Below are 7,211 nucleotides of genomic sequence, written 5' to 3' on the forward strand. Positions count from 1 at the left end.
CTCTCTCTCTCTCTCTCTCTCTCTCTCTCTCTCTCTCTCTCTCTCTCTCTCTCTCTCTCTCTCTCTCTCCCTTTATTTCCTTAAAATTGTGCAAGTTTCCTAACCCAGCCATGAGCAGGATCAAAACTTAATGTTGTTTTTTAGCTTACCTCAAAGAAAACCTTGTCGGTCCAGGAACATTGTCTCACCAGTCTCTTAGTGTTGTTTTTCAGGTACTTCTGAATTGTTTTAATAAATGAACTGCAACTGAAAAAAAAAAGAACCAGCTCAAATTCACAAACACTAAAATATGAAAATCGAGGGAAAATTGAAAAGATTACCAAGACCACAAAAATAGATGATGTCACCATCCAAAGCCAACCAAATCCTAAACCTCCCTAGTCCCCTTCACCATAGTTTTATTACTAGTGCAAGCCAAGTTAACATGTATTAGAAAATACCTTTCAACTATTCAGTGCACTTAAACAAACCAAGTAATTACTAGTGCAAGCCTATAAATCCCAAACAGCCAAGAAATATGAGTAGGTCAATGACATAGAGTTAAGCAAAACGATATGCACAACACATAGTAAAATAGAAGGGAAATGAGCTTTTGCTTCTCAGAACATATAATATTACTTCCCTTGACCTTTTATAAATCGTCATCGTATTAGTAAACTGTGACTTCCACTGTGATTGAAGCATAAAACGAAGACATGAATTTAGTGATATTCGATTCGATTTGGCGTTGTGACGCCTTGCTTCGGCCTTTGATTCGCCGCTGCAACTCCTTGCTTCGTCAATACGATTCGCCGCTGCGATGCCTTTCTTGGTCGTCATCTCACCGGAGCCTAGGTTCTCTGAAATGAAAGAATGAAAATGAAGATAACAAAGGGATCGTGAATTTATATGATGGCATATCCAAATACAAAGGGGCCGTTTCTTAATGCCATTTTTTGCGTCGTGGGTTACCAATATTCCAGCCCTGCCGCTGGTAATTAAAGTCTTGAAAATGTAGTTATTGGTAAAAACCTCATAACCCATAGAACTTAAATAGCAAACAAATTGATACTAACCCTCACCATATAATTTAGAAGTTGATACTAACCCTCATCATAACTTAATAGCAAAAAAATTGATACTAACCCTCAGAAATTCGATATTAATTTCTAGTATTATTTGGAAATTATTAAGTTAGAAGTCAGTGTGTCTTCGACCATACATCTCGAAAACCAGTTCTAGCTCTAATGAAGTCTCTAACCAACCTCCACAACTCCCCAGATCACTGAATATGGAAAACCTAGACACTACAAAACCCACATGATCACCACCACCTCTATAATTATTTTTATCCAAAACTCGCTCAATCTATACACCTACCTCTCGAGCCTCGCTTCCTTAACACACCAGTGACACCACTACTGCCCAACCCTTCTCCCAATTATTTCCCAATCCAAAACCCTAGCTTCGCACCCAACCGCTTTTCCATATCAGAGTATCATCCTCTGTCTGTGTTGTTGTTGTTGTTTGTTTTTTTTTTTTTTTTTGTAATTTCTTATATTAACCTTTTAATTCAGTTGTTTCAATTAATTTATTAAAGATACTTTAGACAAAACATAATTGGATAATTTTCTTAGGGGGCGGATCAGTGGCACCCAGATTATAATCAATATTATAACCTGAATTTCATTCATTAGATCTAATTGTAATTAATGGTTGAGATAAGTCATAAAAAATTTAATTATTGTTCTATAATAGTAGAGATAAGATTTTGACAAATGGGTCTAGTTCAAGGCCATTGTTTTTTACACACTTTTTAACACTCTTTCATGACCATCAGATTTTTAAAATTTTCAACCGTCTATATCACTTGCCAATACACAATGAAAAGAAAACCAAATCCAAAATTTCTAACTTTTCAAAAATCAAAATCAGATCATACACAATAATAAAAAATAAAAAAAAGGGAAGAACGTAGAATATATGAGTTGGTTGACACCCAACAACTTCCCAAAAAACATTCATCACCTTCCTATCGACATATCCATCAGTAAGAAAAAAAAAACNGTTTACAATTCTTTTTTTTTTTTTTTTAAATAACAGTTTACTAATTAGAAATTTTCCAAAGCATTTATCTAATACAATTGAAATCTAGATCTCATTAAATGTATATGATTTTGACAAATATAATACTGATTTTTTTTTTTAAGGAAATAACCGTTGGGAAATACTGATTTAAAACGATCATGATCATCTTGAAAACCCTGAGAGCGCCCCCCTCTCTCTCTGTCAGAGGCAATCGTCGAGGAACTTGGACGGATCGAACCGGTCGATGGGACCGACGCCGCCGGCGAGGAGCTTGTCGTAGTAGGCGTTCACGTCGTTGCCGAAGACGGAGACGCAGCCGAAGCCGGTGATGACCACGCGCTTCTTGGGGTCCTTCTCGCGCGTGGGGGCGGAGACATTTGAGGCGGAGATGAAGGAGACGCGTCTAGGGGCGGGTTTGGGAGTGAGGTTGGGGAAGTGGGCCCGCTTGCGGAGCGCAGCGGAGCCGGAGGTAAAAACTTCCTCTCATGTTTTGATTCCTTCAGAGAATTTTTGAATATCTGGTTCGTCGTTTCGGTGGATCTTAGGTTTAATAGGAATCAATAAGCTGCTCAATTTCGTGTTAATTGAATGAATTTGGCGTTTGATTTTTGTGGAATGGATTTGGGGGTCAGGGTTTTTTACGGAACTACGGTCCTGATTGGGGATTTGTGTAGCTAGGGTTTGTTGAGGTTCTGAGAAGCTTGTGATGGTTTCCAGAATTAAGTTTCTGTTGAATCGGTGCTTAGATTAAAATGGAAAGTCTTGTAATGCAGTGTGTTAGATTGATTAGGAAATGTGGCCAAGTGATGGAATTTTGTGTCTTTGACCGATAGAGCTATTTGGTTTTAGTCTAGGAAAGCTTTCTGTAACTTGTGTATTGGTTTTTCGGGCAGCCGATTTGGAATGAGCGGCTAGTTTGTGAGGTGAGGCTGTGTTGATTGATTAAAAAATTTGGTGTTGGTATCAGGTGCTAAAACTAAGAAGGATAAGAAGGGAAAGGGGTGTTTAGTGGGAAGTGCAAGGAGGACACGTGGTGATACAAGTAACATTCAGCAGAGGCAAAATAAACAAGCTATCCAACATATAAAGCTGGAATTTGATTCATTTACAACAAAGAAGTATGTTGAGAATCTGACAAAGGTATGCCACCGGTAACTGGTTTCTAGTCTTTTGATGTATGAAGTATCCGTAATTATGTGGCAGGTTGACCTTAATTGGGGGTTTTGTATCTGTTTGCAGGAAAATACCGCACTGATGAAACTTCTTTCAGACAGAAAGTATCCTTTGTGATTGATTTTGTTTGTTAAGCATTTACCTGTGCTAGATGTTTTCTTGTTTAGGCATGTTTTCTTGTTTAGGCCTGGATGTTTTCCTTAATATTTGGCAGTAGAACTATTGAATTGAGCAGAACAGAGTTACAAAACTTGAGACAGTGCAGCAACATAATTTTCAGCTTGCTCGTGCACACAGCCAGATGTTAGAGGTATGCTTATGCATGTTTTATTTGTTGATTTTTCACAAATTCCTACATGACTGGTTACTTGTCTTAACATTCTTCTTCAACTTTTTAGGAAGTCACTTCAAGTCGAGATAGGGTAAGTAAGTTTCTACAGATGAAGTTGGAACAGTGCTATTTTCCCTTCACTTCTGTTTTATATTTAAGGGAACTGACGTGAATCGTCACCATTTCTTGTGTCTTTTCAGCTAAGGATACTTCAACATGCACTTGGATGCCAAATGCCTTGCTCAAAGTGAGGAAAGTGGAGGAAAAGGTCAGTTTGGCTTCTTTTGACTAATGTGTACAAGTCCATATGGTAATCAAATTAGTCTTTTTTGTTGATTTCTAAACCTGATGATGTAGGAGAAAGCCAAACGAGTAAGAAATCAAGCTAGGACAAATGTGGAGGTACTTGTGCAGATATTCTATGTGATTTCTTAAAAATTTGGAAGGCGTGGTATGTTTCTTAACCTCTTGTAATCTTTACATGTTATGTTTTACACTTTCAGGTAGGTTCAGTTTAGTGTTTTGAGCCAGGTGATTCCTCACAAGCTGTCATGGACCATTTTAATACTAACAGGAAACGGCAACCACAAAATCTTGGTAATAATAATAACATGACATTCTATGTTTCCACTTTCACATATACTGACCAAGAAATTGCATGCAGCATTGGGCCCTCCTATTGTTGAAGAAGTCCAAAACAATGAGAAGGCTGACAACTAAAAGTTTTTTTTTTTTTCCCTTCTTTTGTCTATCTTTACTTACTCCGTTGGTACATCTTCTGATTGTTTTTGTGGATTTTTCTTTACATGTGCTGATGGGCATCTATGGGTTCCTAATAGACGCACGAGAAGGCAATCTGCAATCTTTGAAACTACTAGACGCACCAGGAAACAACTGAAGACTCGTTTGAGATTAAAGATGACAATAAAAGGTATATGTATTGGTTAATTCACTTTATGCAGTTTGTGTTTTCAGTGCGTTTTCACTTTACTGTGCATTATGGTTTCCTGACAGACGGTTGAGAAGGCAATTGGCAAGTGCTACTGAAGAACCACAAGCAAATTTAGACTTGTCTGAGAGTAAAATTGAGAACAAAGGGTCAGTGTGTGTGTGTTTAATTTCTCTCTGCAAATGCTTGTTTTGAGTGAGTTTCTTTATTTAAATATGCTTTGTGGTTTTTACATAGAAGTTTGAGAAGGCAATCTGCAAGGTTTAAAACTGAAGGGTGACGCGGCTCATTTTCGGGCGTGCGACAATTATGAACCCTGTTTTGACAATTGTAGTATTGGTAAATAAGGTTCGATCAATCCGGGTGCTCCTGCGTTTACAAAGCTAAACAAATTAGAGTTTAACTTCAGAGTTATTTACAGAATATAAACAGCAATTACATTTACATGATTTCAGGGGGGATTTTGGGGTTTGTTCTAACATTCCTACGAAAACAATAAAGAAACATGTCATGTACAAGTGACCATCTTCCACACACACACAACCTTCAAACAACAAGTATGAATCGATATATTATCATGTGAATAATAAAAATGTTGTCAAGCAAGATATGTCAATGAACCCGAAACACAAGCTTGAAGAAGTCATTGTATTCCATCGAATTCTACTTAATCGTCTACATTGGAGAAGTCCTAACACGTAGACAATCTCATATAAAGGCTGCGATCGATGCGAAGGCACCCGTCCACACAATATACAAATCATTAAGAACTAAAGAATTATGAGTTCAAATGCACCACGAGTTTACTTGAAGAAGCTTAACTCCCAGATGCATAACATATAGTCTCGGTCATTAGGCATAGCCTTCACTACTTTTAGATCTATACTTACTTGAAGAGGCTTAGTACAAATCTTAGCAATCACCAATCCTGCAGAATCGGTTTAGTATATAACATGTAACTATATGCTTAACAATTCGCATGACAAACAAATAAAACCATTCACAATCATCCAACATATCACATCATACTTATTTATTTAAAAGAATAACAAGTTCAAACCATACAACCATGCAACTTTGATTTCGAATTTAAAGTTAACGCAAGAAAAGAGAACATGCATGTTGTTACACTTTTTCGATGATCTTCAAGGGCCAGTTGATGATGACGCAAGTGCTCCTCAGCTTCAAGATCTCGGCTGCAGCTTGGAGAAGTCCGAAGGCTGCTCTCCAACGTTGGCTTCTCGGCTTCTAGATGCACACGGCTACAGGAAGAAAGATGCTATTGTTTTTGTGTGATTTGTGCGTGAAGAGATGATCCTCAAAACTCAGCATATGTCTTCTATTTATAGTGTCCATGTCGCACCTAGGGTTTATTCTCCACCCTTGATTTTACCTTGATCCAACAGTCCAAGAGAATTGCCCGAAAAATTAATTAAAATCTGTTGGGAACTCTCTAGAATTTCTTGCGCACAAAGGTGATGAATTTGGCTGAATTATGGACTTGGTGCGTTGCTTGATCTCCACAACAAATCAGCCATTTAGTATCCTTCCTTGTATTGTCGAAACTCAGCTCTTCCTCTTTAATTTGCTGCGCCATTTATTGTTCCTAAAAAGGGAAGGAACTAGTCTTGTGAAATCAGATTTTTAGACAAAAGAATTTAAGCAATTAATTTCCAGATTTTCAGATTTGAATTGCATAATAAATCCCTTAATTTAGACAAAGAAATCTTGTCTTAAAATCCTAGAAAGACTCGGCAGGAAACCCTAGGGTTTTGCCGTCCCTCTCCTTGATTTAGGGCGACCATCTTGGGCCTAATCCATGTAGGATTTGGCATCCTTGCTTCATGAGGAATCCCTGTCTCAAGAGGAACGAAAGTTTCCAAAATAAATTAGGAAAGTCAGAATAGGAAAGATTCAAAGATAATAAGTTTCCCAAAATGGAAAAGGTAAGTTTTCTCTTTTCAAAACAGGAAAGTTTCCTAAACGAGTTATCCTCGACTTTTGCGCCTCCTTGAGTTTCCTAGTTGCACCAGGAGTCCTTCTTTGAATAGGAATCCGCTCAATTTTCTCGTTTTAGCTTTCTTTTGTGTAAATCTGCCTTTATTGACTCTAAAATACAAAACATGTTAGAAATGGAGTTATTAAGGAAATAACGAGGCTAAATAGGGTTGGAAATACACTAAGGAAGTAGCATAAAATGCATCTATCAAAGGGCCAGAAGGAACTAAATAAACAAAAGTTACTGAGGACTTATCTGAGATGAATGATGATAATTTTCTTGTCTCTCCTTTGTGTGATGATGTGGTTAATAAAAGTGACTCGACACTCTCATTAGTGAAAAGTGAGGATGCGGGAAGATCTGAAGAACAAGAATTTCAAAGATCCTCTATAAGAACACTGCGCAGAGCAGCTGAGAAGGTCAAGTCATACAAGGAAATTCCAATTAATGTGAAGATGCGCCAAGCTGAAAATAACATGACATTAATCGGCAATTTCCAAGTCCTATGCTATGTGCTTCTTAGCGTAGCCGCATTTTACAAGTAAATCCTTTCCAGGACAGATACTTCTGGTGATGTAAACATTGTAGATGATAGTCTAGAGATGATTTGTTGGATCCATAATATGGAAATGAGGTAAGCACTGATAAAACAACATATCTGAGTCGGATTTTCTATGATCTCTCTCTCTCTC

This window comes from Fragaria vesca, linkage group LG7 (assembly GCF_000184155.1).
Source record: "Fragaria vesca subsp. vesca linkage group LG7, FraVesHawaii_1.0, whole genome shotgun sequence".
Classification (NCBI taxonomy): domain Eukaryota; kingdom Viridiplantae; phylum Streptophyta; class Magnoliopsida; order Rosales; family Rosaceae; genus Fragaria; species Fragaria vesca.